The 21,614-nt window shown below is 36.2% G+C and overlaps 1 protein-coding gene across 2 annotated transcripts in view; it reads left to right on the top strand.

The window, feature by feature from the left end:
- RIBC2 (RIB43A domain with coiled-coils 2) overlaps positions 1-21,614 on the top strand; it is a 40,895-nt gene extending 19,281 nt beyond the window's left edge. Inside the window, exon 8 of one of the 2 annotated variants that reach the window (XM_042050552.1) lies at positions 17,846-21,614. The gene's annotated coding sequence lies outside the window, so the exon portion shown is untranslated. Of the gene's footprint in view, positions 1-1,965; positions 11,514-17,845 lie in introns of those variants that run through there. The other variant, XM_042050553.1, reaches the window with a different exon arrangement.

Consider the following 21,614-nt stretch of genomic DNA (forward strand, 5'->3'; position numbering starts at 1 on the left):
AAAGGAATATAAATTTTATACCTTTACTTTAGAGATCTCTAAACTTTATTTTTGGTCTATGTTGTTAAGTTTTACATCCAAATTGCCAAAGTTTGGTTTCCCCTTTGCTTCTGGCATGGACCTTTGGAGGAGTTGACGGCATCCTTGAAAAGGTTTACTCTGCTACCTAACAATACTTGGGGAAGATTTTTCCTCTAAGGTTTGGATAATATTTAATTTTGCGTACTTTTTTTTTTTATTAGTGGTTTTCTACTTAACTAGGAATTTTCACATTTTCTGGCCAATGAATTTACAAAATCACATTAAAAATATTTCCCCAGGTTTTACTTGGCTTTATAGGTGAGAGAGACGAAAGAAAGGAAAAACCAGTCTCCTCTTATCCTTATGCCAGCACGCAGTTTATTTTCTTGTGAAAAAAGTATGAATTCTTCATTTTTATCAATTAATTAGAAGTTTAAAAAATAGTAAGTCTGCAGTTTACTTTGCTATTTTTCAAGAAGGGATGACTGAGTTCTGATAGTCTAATGCCGTCTCCTTCTCTCACTTCTAAAACTCAGAAAGGCCTAGTAAGAGTCTTGCAGATGCTAGTGAGCTTTGAATCAGAACTGAATAGGCAAAGTTCAGCTCTTTTCTGTTAAAACCCCAGAAATCACTGCAATTAAACTTCACTTTAAACTAAATAACTAATGAAAGACGTCTTTGAAGTAAAATTTAATACTTCTACTAAAGTTATGTTGTTTGCATGGTACAAGGTGTTTTAAGTGTATTTTCAACTTAAACAAACGTGCTGAGGAACAAAGAAAATATTCAGTTAAAAAATAAAACAAATAAACCAATAGAACATCATAAATCCAAAAGGAGTGATCAGACCTTATAAAATAATTGGTGTTATTCTGGGTCAGGTTTGACCCTTCACTACTTTTTTCATCTGTTCATTTGAGTAAAATAAGTCTCTGAATTAGAATAATCAGAATTAAACCTATTATATTACTGAATTTTATATTTGGTTGGGTAGATGACATTCCATTTGTAGTCATTAACTTCTATGCAAATAGAAATATCTGCTGAAAGAGTTAAAATGCTTATGTGTAAAGTTGTTATAACTAACGGATTTGAAGGATTTCACTGAGTAAATTGCTGCTGTTATTTTGGCAAGTTGCATAAGCAAGTAGTGGAGAGTCAGGTTGGAACTAGCCATTACAAATACTGAAATCTGATTAAAGAATGAGAAAAAATGCTAATTTTCTTTTTCTATTCTGTTTTGTATCTCTGTGAGGATCCTGATATTTCTCTTTTCACGTCAATTCTTTTTTAGAACATTTTCTCAGAACCAGTTTTTAGTTCCTCATTTTAAACCGAAGATACTGTTTTGTATCAAATGCAATTCAGAGGATATTAACCTCAAAACTTGGCAATGAAGGCAGATATGTTACATAATCCTAAATGTAATTTGCAAATGAACAAGGCAAACTATGCATGGACGAATAGGCATATAGATTTCAAAATTAGAAAAAAGAAGTTTCTGAGTGGGGGAAAAAATGAGTTTCTGAATGAATAAACTACATTTCACTAATTTCCTGGGGTTTCTCCTGCAAGGGCAAAGTTAAGTTTTTTTTGCAGCTATTACTGAAATATTATTGGTATTTCCAACTTATCTAATGTTAATATAATAATGCTAAAAAACAAATAAAAGCACATAATGAAGGAAGTCAGGTCAGTCCTGGTTTTCCTACTGTAATTTTTTTTTTTTTTTTGCTTCACATACTCCTCCACATTTATTTCTTGACAATACTGTATGTGTTCCCAGCCCTGTAATACCAAACCACTGTACTTCAAATTCTCAAAGCGCAGAAATACTCTGTATGAATTAGGGAGAAAATTCATGTTAAGTCTATTCCAGTGAATTTTATGTGCCATTTCTGTCTTACCTTGTTGCAATTATTAATGAAGTTAAATGCTTTTCAGATGCCAGCATGTGGAACCAGGGAAAAATGGATATCTAGTAGACATTCTACTTGATTAAAGGCTGATGATGCAATGGAAGTATGAGGAATACTTCAGGTGATCATTTAATCAGGAGAGATACTGCTTTCTGAAGGCTTTCAGAGTTTTATCTAAATATGATTTTTTTAAAAGTTTGGCTTAGCTTACTGGTTTTAGTTAACTTTATTAAATTGATTATGATTACTCTTTTGTTGCCACAAATATGTCTATGTATGTACATATATATATATCTGTGCCCATTTTTGCATGAATCTTTAAATACTGTTTTAAGACTTCAGCATGCTTTCTGTTGGTTTAAATACTTTTCCAAATATACTGTCCTTTTCTAGATTTATTACCAGAGTTATGAAATGAGGACATTACCATTAGAATGTTTCTTGCTATTGGTGCTCTAACCCAGAAATGTAATGCTGCTTAGCAGAATTGTAATGAACTCTCACCCTGAGAAATCTAATTCCTGTGGCTTCTCATTAGCAATCCTGATTCTTCACAGAAGAAACCACAAAAATCTTGCCCATAGAAAAAACCACAGGAAATAAGCAGCAGCCTCTATATGTCATAGTAGAAATTGCACAATTGCTGTTCACACAGCAAAAAATACTCATGCTGAGGTCCTTAGAAAATAGGGATAAGGGTAATTTTTTTTTTTTAATAATACATATTCTAATCTAACTATGCCATTTTGCAATAATACAAGAGAGTGGAAATACTGAGGATCCAGATGCATCACTGTCATACCAACTTGAACAAAAGAGTGCTCCAGTGTGTGCTATGGCTTTTCTAACAGAATATTTGCTATTGCAGCGGTGGTTGAAATATTCTAAGAAACAGAATACTGTAAATACTGTAAGTGTTTGATACAGCATATAAAAATGAAAATTATTTACCTTTGAGCTTTATTAAATTTTCAATGAACTTTCTCCATCAATAAAATTTAAGAGTTAATTCAGGTTTCTTGTTTGAAAATGCTAGGAAGGAAGTGAGGATTGAAAAATCGAGCATACACAGGAAAAATTGACAAAAAGAAACAGCCAGCTACATAAAGATGTTACTATTTTAAAAAACAAAATATTTCATTGGTAATATTAAAATACTAGTTTCTGCTTTAATGCTGTCCCTGGCAATTAAATGATGAGATGTTTAAACACAAATGTCTGGAAAGTTGGTTAAAACCCTTGGAATCAATGACACTGCTCTGAAATCAGGATGAATGGAAAATTTAGTGAAAGGATAGATGAAAAAACAGTCCAACTGCTCAACAGTTTAATAGTGTGATATCTGAGAAAACTCAATTAAAAGGACATATAATAATTGGAGTTTGCTGAGTAGCAAAATGGGTAAAGTAGTCACTCTCCAGGAAACCTTCTAACTGGAAAATACTGTTTGTCTTTTCACATGCAGAAGGATCCACAGTCATTCTCTGGGTTCATGCTTCTGCTGGAAAAACAGTTGAGTGTGGAGCAGTGACAACTTTGAGTTGTGAATTCTTGGGAGATGCAGGTTTGCTTGTATCTGTCGTTACCCAAGTCTGGCTAAGAGATCCAAGTACCAAGCCTAGACTCAGGATAACTGAAATTATGGTGGATCGATGTTTTTAGCCTCCCACAATACATGTGAGCATGTAATGTGTAAGTATAGATGCGTGTACATACACAGAAATGAAAGTGCAATTTTCAAAGCCATCTGTTCAGCTCCTGCTGCCTTAAAAAAAAAGAAAGACAAAATAGTGTTTTTTTGGAGGTATGGCCAGCACCAGAGTTCATTCCAACAGAGATCATAAGCTTATTTCTACAAAGAAAATGGTTTTCCCTGAAAGCTGAAAGGACTGAAGAATGAGAGGTTCTGCCAAGGCTAGCCAAGTGTTATCCAGGTGGTGTAGAGCTGGGAAATAGCTTGTTGCTCTGATGAACTGCATTAAAGCATGGTCTAAAGGCTCTTCGCTTTTCTATTTTTGAGACCTTAGTAGGATGTGTAACAGTTCTTCCAGAAGTGAGAGCATGGGCCATGTATGGCACAAACAAGTAAGCTCTGGCGGGGTGTGTACCTTTGTATGCTTAAAAGGTACACAACCTGTGAAAACACAACCCCTGAGCGGAACCAAAATTTCATCTCTTATCTCTCCCTGTTGGTTTTTGGTTTGGTAAGCTGTTGTTAGCATCCCAGAGGGAATAGAATTATAGTATTTCTGTAAGGTGATGGGATAGAATTTCACTGATACAAAGGTTAGTGGCAAGTTTTGTCTTAGCCAACGGAAAATAGATTTCATGCTGGTTAACTGAATCATCTGAGTTTTCAGATATCTAACCAAGAAACAGAATGGAAAACCAGAAAAAGGAGAAAAATAATTAAGTAAATTATGGATGAAAAGTCAGAAACATCAAAGCATGGCTGTATAAAAATCTGAGTAAATTATGAAAGTAATATTTGATGCTTTTAATTTTTGCACTTTTGAGCCTCTTAACAGGTAATTTATGAACAAAATAGAGCAGAGGTCACTAAGGTTCTGGTCAGGATTATGGTCACTTTTGGCTGCAGCCATGATTTGAAAGTTCAGGTGTGTACAGTTATGTGACCACTCTGCCAAAATATGGGAAGCAGCACGTACTGAGCTCAGGAAGATAGAAGGTGACAGTTTCTGTAAGGCCTCTTCCACTTGAAGTAAGTCTGCCCTTCTTATTCTGTAGTTTAGAAGGTGTGTTGATGCATTAGTATCCTGCAAAGAGGCCATGGTTTGCCACATACGTGTTACAACCTTTTCCTTGCACATTTCTGATTTAGTTGTTTATACCTGCCAGTTTGACAAGAAATTGCACATTCTGCACAGGCTTCGTTAATGCAGAAGGACACTTGGGAGACTTAGTCCTCTTACAGTCTGGATACCCTTTTGAAACATGGAACAGAAAAGTTCTGAGTTTCTTCCTGCATGATTATAATCAAGGTGTAGATTGCGTAGAGATGGAAGAATCTCAGGCTACCAGATGGGTATGTATTTCCAGTTACATTCCATGTTGAAAAAAGCAAAGCACAAAAAGGGAATATTATGGAAAAAGGGAAGATCTCACAGCAATGTTCTCCTGGCTTGGGATTTTCTTTCCTCCCTTTCTTGTAAAACTCAAGTTGTTAACTGTGTGCATCGAAGAAGAAAATGATTTTGCATCCTCACTGAAGAGAAAAGCCCTTGCTGTATCAAGTCTGGAATACAGCATCAGTTTTGAATTTGATCTGTATATAAATAAGCCACAGAACTGTGACATAATTCTGTTTATGAGGATATGCATCAGGGTGGAGCAGAAAAAAGCCTTGTGTTAGACATAAGTAAGGCTGAAAAAATTTTAAAGAAATAGTACATGTTTTTCTCTTCTGGAAATGTGACTTGTGCTAAAGAAAGTACATTTTGCTTTTCTGTCAGATAAAACCCATGTGCCCCAAAGTTACTAATTATAGCTCAACATACCAAAGGCTTGGGAAAAAAGAAAGGCCTCCTCAACCTCCTCCTTCAGGGCCTTCCTAAGTGCTAGAAAACTGTTTTATTGTCATATTTCAGTACAAAATATCAACTTGTAAGTAAAAGTTAATGAACAATAAACGAGTATATCAAGTTTGGTCAGCACAGAAAATTACTTCTATTTATTCTAGTAGTATTTATTGATAAGATGAACTCTTAAAGATACCGGTGTAACAGTCGTTGTCCGAGGGCCTACAGACCTGCCTTACTATGAATTTGAATGTTTGTTCAGTTCTGCGGTGTGTATTAATTCATGTTTCAGTTTACTGGAAATTTTTGTCATTTTTAACTAGCTGCTGTAGTATTAAATATTGGATTGTCAATGTTCTTGTGAAGGTAAATGTCGAGAGAAAGTACTTGAGTAATGCCGGCATCTCTTCAAAAGAAAATCACTTTGTACAGTAGGTCTCTAGCACACGAGATTTACTGTATTCTGATGTTATGATGCATTTATAGAAAAGCCTTAATTCATAAATGACGTAATGGTATTTTAACTTAGCCTCAGTTACGCCATTTTGCAGTAAAATTCTCAGTCTTCCTCCTGTGTCACCTGACCACAAACTGTGTTTTGTTCAGACCTGCAGCTGTGCTGCCTAACAAGCCCAAAGCCACATGTAACAGAAGTATTGACTTGCTGCATCCTTTCCCTAAACAGGTCAATCACCTTTGTTCTTTCTACCTTCTCCAAGCTCAACTTGTGAAATTAATATAAATTTCTATTTGAAAACTTTACCTTCTTTTATTTGGGTTGAAACTGGCAAGGGATTCAATGTGTGAAGGGAAAAGAATGCAAGACAGGAAATACGGGTTCTGTCACTGTGCAAGTCCTATTTCCATAGGAAAAAAAGCAAGTCACAGGGATCTATGGACAAAGCATAAATATCAAACTTTCCCTAGCCCAGGTCCCTGAAAATACAAGACACGTTAGGAAGTGCTTTTTTATAATAGCAGCACATAGAACACTTCGCTGATAACGCCAGCAAGCAGCATAATACCTTAAACCTAGTGGAAGACAATGGCTGCTTAAAATAATAATGACACCTATTAAATAGAAATTGTAGCCACTGAAGAAAAAGAGCTAAGACAAGTACAGACTTTTACTTGTTTATAGCCAGTCTGTCACAGCCTCAAACCCCAAACTGATTAAGGAATGACATAACGTGGTAACATGATCCAATACCTTATGCTTGGCTGTGATTGTTCTCTGCCAAAAAATTCTGAAGTAGGAAAGGGGGCATTTTGGAGATGAGAAAGAAAAAAAGTTTGTATCTCAGAAAGAATCAGTTTGTGCAATAGTTCTGAACACTGGAGACCACAGTTGCATGTCCTTGGTCTGCCACATGTCATGTCTGACCACGAGAGTTTTAAGCTTTCTTCAGTTTAATTTCTAGTCTGCAAAATGAGAATAATTCAATAGCAAATAGTGTAAACAAATACATAGATTAGATCTACTTTCTGTGCTCACTTCAAATTTGAGGCAACTATTTCACAGCACTACAGTCAAGTGTTAAATAATGGCATTAAATTATAAAGACAGATAAAGCAGAAGAACCAACTAGAACAAAAAACAATAAATGTACCAAGGATTTTATGTCACTAGACAGAGATATAAAAATACATAAGATAAATTGATAGGTAAAATGGACGTCAAGTTCTACTGGGCAACTACTAGGTCTGAATATCTCAACAAATACCCACATACATTGAGCCATTACAGGTCTCATATTATTTGTACTTACTAGTTCTGTAGTTCTCATGGGCATCCTCAGGTTTTAAGTGACTTTTGTTTAACTGCCTTCTGTGCCACATGGTAACACCAACTGCCCTTGAAATGCAGCCAGCCTCTAGAGGAGAGCAGTTGCATTTGTGCAAGAGTTGCAGTCCGAATTAGGTCTGGTTTGGGTTAGCTCAGGTGTCTCCAGCCACTCAAGCTTTACACAAATACTACAACTGAGAACACAGTGAATGGGCCATCTTATTGAGTCTCTGATAAGAGAAGACAATGAAAATGGAAGGCAATATGCATACCATTGTAGAAGGAAATGTTTGAAAGCAACACATAAAGTAAGGAAACAGAATCTTTGAGGGAGTTAAATAAAATCTAACAATTTCCTTATATCCTTATAGAGAATCTACTGAACCATTTTGGGCATGTTGTGAAAATTACGATGTAAACGGTCATGTTCAGGGCGTAAGCAAATTATGAAGGACCACTGTGTGATAAATCACTAAAGCAGGTTAGGAACATGCATGATTTCATTCAAGGCAATGGAACTGTTCGTACTCAAAGTGTACCTCAGTGCTCTACTGGCTCAGAAGCTCATAGATCAGTGGTAGAATTTCGGCTATGGGCAGGTTCTTTGGAAGGTGTGTATAATGCCTTTCTCTTACTTTCCCCTAGTGCGTAAGTTACTATCAAAGGCAGGATGTTATGATAGATGGACGACTGGTCTGATCCAATAGGTTGTTTATGCGCTTATATTTTCCTGTGAAGAGCAATTTTTCAGTGTTTTGTTTTCCTTTCTCTGTAGTGCATAGAGGAAAAAGGAATTAAGAGCCCTATCTTCTGCATGCTCTGTTTGACCTCTCTGAAAACAGAAGAGTTGTATCCACCGGGAAATGTCAATTACTAGACATGTATATCCTAGGAACAGACAATGGAGATCACCTAAGAATGTTATATAATGTCCAGGTCTTTTAAGTAGCCAGGAAAATAATTTCATTCTTCAGTAATGATGTCACTGAGCTTGTAGTCCAAATGGTGTTCTCATTCTTGGCAAGGAACGTTAAACAAAGAATGTATGGTTTTTAAATGCTGCTCAGATTCAGTATAAAGCATTTACGCAAACAAAGGATGTTGTTGTGTCTAGAAACCATTGTTTATCTTTAGAATGGAGCCATGTTAATAGTTTTAATATGCTAAAATGTGAGGTCCTAGATGCATGGAATAATCAGATTCTGTTAATCTGCCTAAAAGCACTGTCATCCTGTGACCTGAATTAGGACTGTGCTGAAGCCTCAGGCCCTGAGTAATCTGTGCACAAACTAAATATCATAAAAGTTTTTTTTCATTCTTACTTTCTATAGCAAGTAGAGTTGTCTTTATCAGTATTAGCAGTATTTTTTTGAATGTCTAGAGAAAATATATATATAATACATATAATTGTCATCATGCTGCATCAGTATACAAATTTACTGATGTCTTTTTTTTTTCTGGAATCTTGAAGGAGATTTATGTTGAAGAGTCACTGTGAGTTTTGATTCAAAGTGGTTTATGTCCACATCCAAAAGTACTAAATTCAACAGTGGGATACTGCTTTTGGTATCCTCTGTTTTCTTATGAGTGCTTATGATTTAATCAAAGGAGATGATGGTATTGAGTGTGAATATGTAGAGTTACCTTTGTATTCATGTCACAGAAAATAAACAGAGACTGAAACGTTTAGTTGAGAGTATTATCCCTAAGAGTAGGTAAGAATACACAAATAGATATGAAGTAAAATGAGCAGTGTATTCTTGTGATGATTTACTTGACTGCCAGCATGAATTTCCAGTTTTAGCTTTTCTGGTGGTTTTTCTAAACATTTATATTTCATTATAGGACAGTGTACGGTGCCGTTTTTGTGTAGGGCTGTCCTTTTGTACATGGAAGTTATTCCCAGGAGGATGATAGAGCACTCTAACAGATTGCCCAGGGCAGATGAGTCTTGATTCTCAGAGCTATTCAAAATTCATCTGGATACAGTCCTTAGAGTGACCAGCTCTACATAGCTCTGTTTTGATTAGGGAGTCTCCAGCTGATTTCCAGAGGTTGCTTCCAAATCTAACCATTCTGTAATTCTGTGATTTCATTTCTTGCCTCAAAAAAATGAAGGGAATATAATTTTTGTTCACTCAAAGTGTTCCTCTGTGTATCTACGTGTCTTATCTCAATACCACTGCGACATTCAGAGGAACAGAGAAGGAACATCTGTGTGTCAGCTATGCATCAGACAGTTCTAAAGTGCAACCTCAGGGCCATTTGGATAACTGTGTAATTTAGCAAGGCAACTAAGACCTTTTAAGCCATTTCTGAAGTAATATACAAGCAAAATAGGTTGTTGGTTGCCATAGGTTGGTTTGTCTTTGCTTTCATTTGTTCTTCCATGTTATTAAATTAGTCTCAGAAGGTCTTGGACAGAGAAACGAGAAAGGAAAAACATAAAAAACATTTTTTTCCTTCTCCTCCTTTCTGAAGTAAAATGAAAGAAATGTTAATTTAATACTGTAACAAAAGTAATGCTGTCCACTGAGAACAAAAAACTCTGATGGAGTAAAATTCTTCTATGTAAAAAGTTTTAATCCCTTCTGGGAAGAGTTTAGGGTTCCAAAAGTCTTGTAACATTGTTAAAATTTACTCAGTAGTGTTATTCTGGACAGAATTAATTATTCTGCCTTCATAACAAGTCCACCATATATAAATGCATATATTCAAAGCATAGGTTTTCCAAAGAAATTCTCAGAAATTACACATTCTTGGTAGGGGAGAAGAACCAGTATCTTTCTGTCTTTTAAATACAAAAAAGCACTGTGCTGGTTTGAAGGCAAACCAGTGGGAGAAATTAACTCCACACAAATATGTTGCAAGAGATTCCGAGTCAGAACTACAATTTAATAGGAAAAAATACAATAAAGGCAATAGTACAGAAACACTGGCTTAAACCAAAAAAGTCAGAATACAGCCTGACCTGTTGGTCAGGGTGATGGATGTGGTTCTGTCCAAGCAGTGTTCTTGTAGAAAAGGTCTGGTTTTTCTCTGGAGGTACAGGGGTGGTTGTCAAGAGCTCTTGTTCTCTGGGCACCCAGTAGTAGTATTGTGATGGCCCAAGCCCCAGATTATATACAGGTGGGAATGTTCGGTACCTCCCCCATGGCAGGGCATTTCACAATTAGATGATGTAATTCTGTGAGTCATTCTGGGAAGTCCTTGATGGTCTATTAGCAGAGATGGCCCCTTTAGGCTGAGTGTGTGTTTGGCAGCTGTTGCAAATGACTGACCATTAACAGTTCATCAGAAGGTGGTGTAGGTGGTTATAGAATACATGCCTTACATTGTAACCAAGACAAGCACTCTAAGATGCCTAAATAGTATCAACAGGCTGCAATTGAAGCAGTCCTATGAGACAGAGAAGGAAAGGTACCAGTGTTCGGGAGACAGGGAGGGTGATTTTTTTTGTCCTCTGCTGCTGTGAGACACTGCTCTCCTCCAGCTGAGGTAGAATATTCCAAATTATTTTAGAATATGAAGAGCAAATCTATAACCTTGTGGATTCCCACCTTCTTGAGAGTTTGGAAACTGTATCACTTACAATTTGAGGCAGCCATGAGGATGTGTAGATTCTCCACCATTTGCTGTTTAGAACTGTGAGAACAAAAAAAATCCATTTTCTTCCATCTTTTCAACTTGTGTTTTTTTGTATTCAGTGACAGACTCCAAGATCTAGTTGCTTATTTTCAGTTGTTATAATAGGCTTCTTACACAAAAATGTCAATTAGCCCATGTCACGTTCCAGTCCACAGACTCTTCCCAGTGATTAGTAAATAATAAACTTTCCTAGAGCATGATACAAAATCTTTTTATCATCTATAATGCAATCTTCCTCATATAAATCTGAATCTTCTGTTTCTGAGAATCTGAGGCAACTGTGTATGGTCATTGTGGAGTTCGCTATGCCAGTTCCTAATTTAGCACTAATATTTTTTTGAAAAAGTGCAAAATAACAAGCAATGATGCTTGCTTCATATGCATTTATATCTCAAATTCGGAGTCTTAGTTTTGCCCAAGGTTGAGAAATTTGTGTATTCTTTCTCTCACCGGCTCCCTGTCATGTAATAATTCTCTGTCATCTAATTAAGTAGTGACCTGAGATCAGATAAGGCCATTCAATGTGTATATTGAATTTGGCCCAGTCTGTGAAAATAATGTACGAGAGAGAGAGATGTGTGAACGTACTGGGAAAACAAAGGAGCAATTTAATTTAGTTTTAAAAAGTATTTTAGAGAATCTAGCTTCCTTTTTGCCTCTGTTTCTTTATTCTTTTTAGCCTTTAATGTTTGCCCTAGAAGAAGACTTTTGATCAACAAAAACTATACCAGTTCAACTAGAAATCGCTCAGCAGAGATAAATGTAAAAAGAAGTTGCAGTAATGCAGTTGGAGTAACATGGAGCAGGAATGGGCAATTTTGATGTGCCGAGGTAAAAACTGGTTTGTGAATGTGACAGTGTGCTGAACAGAGCAGTGAACACATACCCCTGACACTGGCTCCCTGGGATGGAACTAAACGCAGCAGCATCACCATGGGAAGCATTTGCCACTCATTGCTAAGGCAGGTCAGGTTTTCTATTGTGCAGAGAACAGTCATTACCTGATGGTGAGGTGCAGCATTTGTACTTGGAATTATAGTGTTTGGGTAGAAAAAGGAGGGATTTCTAATGGGATTCTTCACTTATAGAAGTTTCTTCTTAAGAAGATTCTTGTCTCTTGAAAAATTCTTTCATCCCGCATTGTATGGTGCACTGAAGAGGTGGGTAAATTGAATTTCAAACGTGCAGTGGAGGGAGATAAGCCTCCATTATCAGAGACAGGTAAATGTTCGTAATGCAGCAGTTTAGTAGAAGCATAAATGGTGCAGAATTGAGGCTTAGGCTTTGTGCTCACAGGGATGTTAAAACAAAGGATTGCCTTTCCATGCTCAGTTCTTACATCTGGGTATAAAATGTTATGGGGAACTGAATATCTACTTGCCGTACAGTAGATTGGGTGGAAAACAGACACTGATATGGCTATTTGATTTATTTGAATGATGTTGAATGGATTTTGGGTTTTGCTAAAATTTAGGCAAAAATTTTTTTTTTGCTGAAGATGTTTTTTGTTTGAGATACCCTGAAAACAAATCAAATCTTTAACTCACTGCAGTCTCAAATGATTACAGGAAATTTTAAGTTAAAAAAACAAGTAAAAACCACACAACTTTTTTTATAGGCCATGGTGTTCAACTGTATTATTACTGTAACTACTGAAGGCCAAAATGTTCTTCACTCATGTGCACAGCTTTTATTGACAAAGCTCAAGCAATTGCCACTAAAATATTCTGATTTTCATCCTGTTGCTTTTCATCCTGCCTTGCATCCTTGCCGACTGGACTTACAGTGTGGATGCTTTAATTAGAACATGCTCCTTGCTGTCTTGAGTAGTTTTCAGAGCAGTATTTTCCAAGTGTTTGTGACACTTACCATATGGTTTCCAACTTCAGTGCTGGCCAAAGCCTGGCTGTCACCAACAGACATGAACAGCATGGCTTCATAAACTCACATTCTTTATTCCTTGTGTTTTGCATCAGTTCCCTTTTGCAAAAAATCTGCACTAAACTACTCTTCATTAAAAGAGGAGAAATTGAAATCAAGTGTTCTATACACGTAAAACTGCTGCCCGCACACAGGAGGATGATCTGTCTTCTCTACCATCACTGTTTGTCCTTTGAATTTACTTTACAGTTCCTCTGATGAATGACTTAGGGTTGATACTGATAAAAGAATGAAAAACTGAAGATACTAATGGGGTAAGCAGCTCAGCTGTTATTACAAACAAGACAACTTATTTCTGTGAATACTGCCATCTTTCTGTTAGCCTGTCCTCCATTTGTTTGTTTACCTCTCACTGTAGTTTTCTGTCCTGAGTTTTAAGTAGGAGTATTTTGGCCCATGTATGCTTTTGGCCTCTAAAAGGAATTAATTCTGTTTCCCATTTTGTCCTACATGGTGGAGTTTTAAATATATTTTGGTGCTAATTCCTGTTGAATTCAGAAAGAATTAAATACCTTTATAAATATGGTGACTCAATAAAAATAATAATTAGAAATGTATCCAATACATTGGGAATATCATTATCCAGACGATATTTTTTTACTCATCTTTGATTTTGCATCATTGGGAGCTTTCATGGATGGGCCTAATAGACTTGTTGTCCTTTAGATAGTAAAAAAAGAGTATCTGTTTAGGTTGTGGTTTCAGGTAACTATGAGCCAGTGTTGTATGGAGAGGATACAGGATAGTGTAGCTGGCTGTGGAACACTGGCTGTGGGTATCACTTAAAAAAGGCAAGTGTAACAAAGGTGGTTATTTTTAAATCAAATTCTTTCATAGGGAAGGAAAATATTCACAGTTGAATGCTGTGTTTTTCCTTGCAGGTTTTCACAGGTACTTTTTTCATATGGCTAGAAAGGGTTCAAATAATGATAGGAGTTTTCTTCCTAGACAACTGCAGTTTTCCAGGCTTCTAGGTTTTCCTAATGAATTAATTAGTCCTTTTTCTTCTATGGATTAAAGAAAAAGAATGAATCATTTGACTTTACATTTTTGGTAAAATCTGTGATTTTGGCTTACAGAATGGTACATTCCAATGAAAGTAAGAGCCAAGCAGTCCAGTTTACCACTGATGTAAATAGAATCATTAAGGTTGGAAAAGGTCTTTGAGATCATCAAGTCCAAATCAATGCAGCTTCATAGAATCGTGGAACTGTAGAATTTTAAAGGGTTGGAATGCACCTTAAAGATCATCTAGTCCCAACCACTCCTACAATGTGCAGGGACACCTCCCGGTTGACCAGGTTGCTCAAGGCTTTATCCAGCCTGGCTTTGAACACTTCCAGGGATGGGGCAGCCACAACTTCCCTGAGCAACTGCCCTTCTTTCTTTCTTTGCCATATTGCCCACATTTGTAAAACAGTACCTGTTTGGGTTTGGAAATACTAATTTGTTCCTGTTTAAAATGTGCAGTGGTCTGTTCCATGCAGAATTCAGTTATAAATTCATAATAAAAATTAAAATGTGGAAACCTAACTCAATATGATCTACGTAAGAGAATTGGGAGACTTCTGCCTTATGACCTCTGGGTTATCTTTCAGAGGATCAATGCAGATGTGGACCATGTTGTTATTTCAGGCCATAGTCTGTGTGGGTATGCAGTGCATTTAAAAAGGTCTGTCACTGAGAGCTTTTAGGACAATTAATCAGCACAGACCAAAAAGGAAGGTCCTTGCTTAGCTAAACATCTAAAATACTGACTAAGGAGGATAAGTCTAAAAAAGTTGTTTTTACAATGAATGGTCATTTGCAAATTTCAGCAGTGGTCTGTGCTAAGATCTACTCTCTTCAACGTACTTATAAATAACCTAGAAGCAGATGTGAACACTGAGATTAAAAGTTTGGAAGATACTAAGTTATTCAGAATAGAGAGAAGAAGAAAAGGTGGTAAAGAAGCGCTCATAGAACTAAATGACCAGGCAATAAAATGGCAGCTGAAATTCAGAGTAAATAAATGTGAAGTCATACACATGGTGAAAACAACTCTGGAGTCACGTAAAACTGAACCAGCTGTTCCCAATCAAGAGCAAGATTCTGAGGTTATGATCTTAAGTTTCATAAAACATTGATTCATTGCTCAGTGACAGTCATAAAACCAAATCAACTGTTTGGCGTTTTCAAGACTGAAAACAAAACAGAGAACACCATTATGCCACCATGTACCTTTATAGTTCAGTCGTGGTTTTTTGCGCAAGTTCTGATCCCTTGATCTCAAAAAGGAATTTATTAAAACTTGAAAATATTCAGAGAAGGCAAAAAACGTGACAAAGGTATAGAGTTTCTCCAGAAGGGGTGGATTACTAGGCTAGCCATTTTTAACTTGGAAAAGGGTGATTTAGAGGGCTGATAAGAGATCCACAGAATCCTGGCTTTCACAGGAATAGTTGATACAGGTCAGCTGTTCACTCTCTTTTCACAGAAAAACTAAGGACCATCAAATGAAACTGGCTAAGCTGATTTCAGATCAAATACAACATGGCAGTTCTTTAACCAGAGAGTTGTAGCCCCATGGAACTGCTCACCAGGAGGCATTGCAGATGCTCATATTTATGTGGATTTTAGGGGGAAGTGGACAAACACTTAGAAGAGGAATCCACTAACGATTAATAAACAGAAAAAATCCATTAAGCTTAGGAAGTTGTGTGACCTGCATATAATTGGAAACTGAGGGACTTCTGAAGGAAAAGTCTGGTTTTTCTCTGTTGCTATTCACTGAGCATCCACTTATGGCTACTGCCAGAAAAAAGATACCGGTCTAAATGGCCCCCTGGCTTGAATTCCTGTTCCTAAGAAGTGCAAATAAAGTGTTTCTTTTTTAAAAACAATAAAGACCAAAATCACCCAGTTTAATACCAAAATCACCTGTTTGGGGCATGTGGTATGCTGTATTATAGGGCTATTTAGACATCCAAGCAATAATTTAGAGCTGATATTTTCATAAAATACAAAGGGACTTAATGACTTCCAAAATTACTTAAAGGGACTTAATGGATTCCAAATCTGACTGATTTGCAGTCTGGTTTAGACATTTCATTGTATTTGTTGTCCTTGAAAACTGGGGCATAAAAAACTATACAGGCAATATCAGAGAGTACTGATCACAGTAAAAATTACGTTGACTTTGGAACTTTAATTAGGGATTTATGTCTTCTTTTATTTTTTAAGGTTATTAATCTGCCACACATATTTTCAATATAGAGTGAGTAGAAACTCATGTTTCTTCTTTAAACGCCTGGATTGAAAAAAACCCGATGAGTTCAAAACCAGTTGATGTAAATTGTGATTTTCCAGGAAACATGACTGTTCCATGAATGTATTATATTGTTCAATCAGTCAGAATAGTGCTTTCTTCATTTGCTAACTCATGGAGGCTGCTATAACACTCCAGAATGGGAAATCCTTTAGAAGGGTTATTTCTGAAAAACCAACTGGTGCTTGGGCGTTTTTTTCAGCTAAGACTCAACAAAAAATTATGTGGTTCCTTAAGGCATATATTTCTTAAAACTACCCAGTTTCAGATCTAGAAGAATATTGCTGTACAAGATTATAATAATGCTTTCAAATATTTCATCTGAGAATTTATGTATGAATGCGCATTCCTAAAGCATATGTGTTAGATTAACATTCAGTCCACCACAGCCACAATGCACAGTTTCCTTTAATGGATTCCAGGGATTTAAGAAAAATATATTTTACATTATTAACTTCAGCTTAGTTCTATTAACAGCAATTAATCCTCTTTTTTGTTCAACTTAATGAGATTTATGCAAGTTTAGGATTTTGAAAATAGTATTGTTATATTAGCATAAAACTACTAATGAAGGGATAAATAGGGAAATCAATCTTCACTGTCTATTCAATGAAAATTCCCTGTCTATCCAAATGCTAGCATGCTGTCCATCATTAACATGCCTGCTTGATTCACAATTAAGTGAGGCTTATAGCTGGCACCCGAGAACTCTGAATTCACCTAAAGATTCCTGCTGACTGATTATGAAATTAATGTATTTATATATATGTACAAGTATATATTATATCTAGCAATTCAGTACACCATTTCTGACAAAATTAGAAATTTTCTTACTACGCTAAGTCTTTTGCTTATGTTATTTGTTGTTTTCACTATATATTGACCCCAAATAATATCAATAATAATCTTCTGTAAAGTTAGCAAAACGCTTTAGTTCTTAATGTCAGACTAATGTGTGATGAAATAATATCTCGTTGTATGCGACAGCCTATTTCTTGGTCTGCCTATCAAGTAAATAATAAAGTACAAGAATTCAAAATTTTTAAGTTGGAATAAGAGTATTTTTGAAGCTTGGAGTGAAGGAGGGAAAACTCACAAAGAATTTTGCTCGCAACATCAGTGCATCTAAGACTCAAGTCTAAATTACCAGCAGCACAGATCATAATTTTCTGATTTTAATTTTTCTCGTCCTTTAGCTATAATAAACAATGGTAGTAGCCAGTTTTCAGGATGACATTTAGAATTTTTTTTGTATTCTAGTGTATTAGTTGAATCCTAAGACAGATTGCATCACTTCCTGTGTATTGGGCTTTCATTCATTCATTCATACAAGTTTTCTTCTTCAGTTAAGAGCATTGTACAGATACTTTGGAGCTGCACTTGTGTTTAAATTTCTGCTGCAGAAGGCATTTGTTTCCTAACGTAACATATGCCACTTTTGACATAACCAAACCATTTCTGTCTTGCCAGCAGATGATGTGTTTGGATTCAGGCAAATTGCCAAAGAGGCTCCACTATGTTATGTTTCTTGTACTGTTTAAAAATTGCCCTGAATACATCAGAGGGACTAGGCAAATCTGTTCGAAATTTAGATTCTAAAGGGGTTGTAAAGGGCTGGTTTAGGAGCAATGAAAATTTTAGTCTAGAGAAGAAATTACATTGCCTTGTTTTCTTTGCCCCACAGGACAGATTGGAGACCTATGCCTGCGTGGATGTCTTTTAATATGAACTGAATATAGTCTGAGAATAATATTTCTGATCAGCATAGCAGATTTATTTTCCCTGTTCCTCACTGGGAAGCAAAACTGGCTGTTTAGAAGGACACACAATAGGTACAAACAAAACCATTTCTTTTGAGATGTTTTGGTCTGTTTCTTCTTTGCTTTGTACTTAGGGAAGATTGGGAGAATAGTATGAATGTGATGATGATTTTCATTCTTAAAGTAATCTCAGCATTAATTTCCATAATGAATTTAATGTACGACTCATAACTAACCATAACTACAAATAATGCTTTGAGCACTCTGGATGCCACAAAGCCAGACATAGCACTCCTCCCTAAACATTGAAGAGGAGACATTCTGAGCTTGAAATGGTATTTGGGGCACTTCCTTTGAGACCCTGAAATATCCTCTAAGACAGTTTGGTAAAAACTTAGTGTCCTTACTTGCATGTTCTGCTCATTCTTACAAGAAGATGGCAGTTTGCTTTTCTCCATTTCACATACATTGTTAAGCCTTCTGAGCTCTTGTTTGGAGACTTTATATGAATCCAATACAGAAATCAGGGATTAAATGAACAGAAAAATTACAGAATAGTTTTAAAATAACATGAAGATTACTCTGTGTTAGAATTCAGGTGCAGCTTCTGGTTGCACTAAGTGATAGATTTTGATTTTCTTCCAAGTAAAAAACTCAGTTTTTTGGTGGAAGTTAATTTTAAGTCTCCCCTTTCCAGAACTTCCAAAGTAATATACCTTCCATAAAGCCCAGTGGCTGCCTGGCTCCCACAATACCTCGCAGTATGCCAAAGACCTCTGTAACAGGAAAGAGAGCCGGAGTCTCTGGCATTGCCTGTCAGAATAATTATAATGAGTCACTTTTGTCACTATGGATCTAGTGACAAAGAGTGATCTTGGAAAGCAAAAATGGGATCTCGCTGTTTAAAACCTTTCTTTTCAGAACCAGTGTATTTCAACTGCATCATTCAAATGTGGATCTTAATATTCACAAGACCATGAAATTAAGAGTAAAAAGAACTTATACATTAATAAATGACATGCTAAAATAATAATTATATGGTTAGCTAGTATATGTGTACATATTAACTGCCTCCTAGTTTTCATTTCATTTGAAGGGCAAAGTATATCTAAAGTAATCTCCACAACAGAAAATGTTTCACATAACTTGGACTGGATCCTTTTTCCTATGAAGTAAGGAGAATTTTGCAGTAGATTTCAATGCACCCAAGTTCTTATATAGTCATTTGAGACAATGCAAAGAAAAATGAAAGAAAACCCTCACTCTTTTTCTGTCTTACAATTAGCACCAGGGCTAATGGCTAACATGAAACACAGGAAAATGGATAATAAGGCTCAAGAAATACTGTCGTTGGGACCATGCTTGAATTTGTATGTGCAATTACATCATTTTATTGTATTGTAGGAAAAAAGCCTTATAAATTTGAAGTAAACATTTCTAATGGAGCACAGGTGTTAATATCTTAGTTAAATAATTGGCTGATAGTGAGTGCTGTCTGGCAGTTCCACCCAGTTGAAATGTGTTGAGAATTGTTAGTTCACTTCAGTGGTTTCTGGTCTAAGCTTGCATGTAAATGTGCAGAACTGTCTCAATTATTTGTAATTTGATCAGTTTATTTTTTAAAGACTAGATTTCAAATTAAGTATTTGTGTTTTAACGGTGTTTTAACCCCGTGGGCAGGAAGTATTTCTGTTGGTTCATTTAGTGCAACTGTTACGTAGTTAGCTCAGTCCTTCTACTCTTGAAATTAATGGCAACATTCCTGCTGATTTCAGCAGCAAAAGCAAATCTACATCATAACTAACCGCAATTCCCTTTACTCCTCCTTCCCTCTCCAAATATTGTGTTTACTAGAGAAAATTAATTTTAAAATGTTCTTTAACTAGTGATCTGCTGAAAGACATTTAACTCCTTAAATTTAGTTTTTAAATGTCAGATGTTAAGAAACAGAAGACACTGATTAATGTACTTCTCTTTTCACTTTTCAATTCATAATCTGTGCTTATGCTGAATCCCTGGCTAGAAGGGAGATATTTACGTGGTGCATATTACAAACACTAAGAGCATTTAGAAAGACCTATATTAATGTAATTTTCCTGCTTAAATGTATCCTCTGTGCTTTGCTTGGTACTGGTTAAAGCTTATTAACATACAACTGAAATGAAACAGCCCAGGGAAAGAGGCTGCTGTCAGATCCCACATGATGAATTGTAACTTCAGGCATCTCTGTGTAAATCTCTCTGCTAACCTGTTCCCAATTAGTGACATGTGGGACCAGATTTTCTTGTATTTGAAGCAGAGGCTCTAAGAAGTTTTTACGCTGAAAAAAAAAAGCATAAAAAAAGGAGATGGGAAATGTTGTAACAGAAAGAACTTTAAATCCAAGTCCTATGTGATTTTATAAGCAGTGTCAAATATTTTTAAGTATTGCATCTCAGTGTAGTGCATTATACCATGATGTGTTAAAGGTCTGACTTTACAGTGATTGGTGTTATTCCAGGTCTTAAGTTTCAAACTTTAAAAGGCCTTTTTTTTCCTTTTTTTTTTCTTAACAAGGAGATGAATGAGAATATCTTTGAAGAGACACTAATAAACTTCCTGCTTTACATCTAGAAATACATAGGATACTGCACCTTCTTTTTTTCCCAAGAGTTGTCAATCCTCTTCTGTTGCAAATTGGCACAATTTTGATGAAAATAGTGGAGCCATGAGGATTTAAGTGAGCCATAAGATTGAGAGTCTTGACATATAGATATCTGTGCTTCCATTGCATTTTTAGTTATGATATCACTTTCATTTTTCTTCATGCCATGGATGAGTTTTTAGACTCTGTATGTGCTCAGTCTTTCCCTGAAGTTATGGTTGGAGTGTAGGAGTCTGAAGGCAAAACCATGTAACTTCCTGAAGTGTACAAAAGGTCTTTTAAACAAGAATTCTTCATTTTGAGAGACAGTGAACATTAACCTTCTGTGCTTTTCAGCTGAAATTTGGGATGTGTTGATCCAAGAACCAGGCCAGCATAACATTGTATGCATAGATACATAAATAAACAAAAAAGCAAAGAAACACATGCTCAAACTTGGCACTTTTGTGGTGTTTCACTAGTAATTATGGGTGCTTTTCGTAGGCATTAGGGTCAAAAGAGAAGGTGGTTGTGTTTGTCCCAGAAAACACCCTGTTCTTGAGATACATAAGAGTGCCTAGACAATTCAATATCTAAATGTAATTATACATGCTCTAGTGACAGTTCCAGTTCCGTGCTGCAAAGTGCAAAACATCCATTCCTTCGCTGAGTCCTCTAAAATAGAGAGGAGCACTGTGAAAATGCCTCCAAATAAAATACAACCTGGGTGGTACATCGGAATGCCAAAGCCAAAATTACTGCAAACACAATAAAATGGGAGCCAGATAAACCCACGTTGCTTGAGCATTTTCTTATATTCTAAATACATTTTGAAAAAGTGTAAATTTTGAAGGGTGTCCCATGGGACAGACAGAGAGGAATCATTGTGTGTGCATTCTGGTTCTCAAGTGCTCATAATACAGAACTTAAAATTGCTGCAGGCTGATGGGTATGTTGCTCATCTGTGTCTGTTAATGTTTTGCACGGCCTGGTTTGTGGTAGTGGGGGGGCCACAGAGCTGGCTTCTGTGAGGAGCTGCTGGAAGCTTCCACCATGTCCAGCAGAGTCAA

Source organism: Corvus kubaryi, unplaced genomic scaffold (genome assembly GCF_017639235.1).
Source record: "Corvus kubaryi isolate FWS band 111438036 unplaced genomic scaffold, C.kubaryi_AGA036_p1.0 74, whole genome shotgun sequence".
Lineage (NCBI taxonomy): Eukaryota > Metazoa > Chordata > Aves > Passeriformes > Corvidae > Corvus > Corvus kubaryi.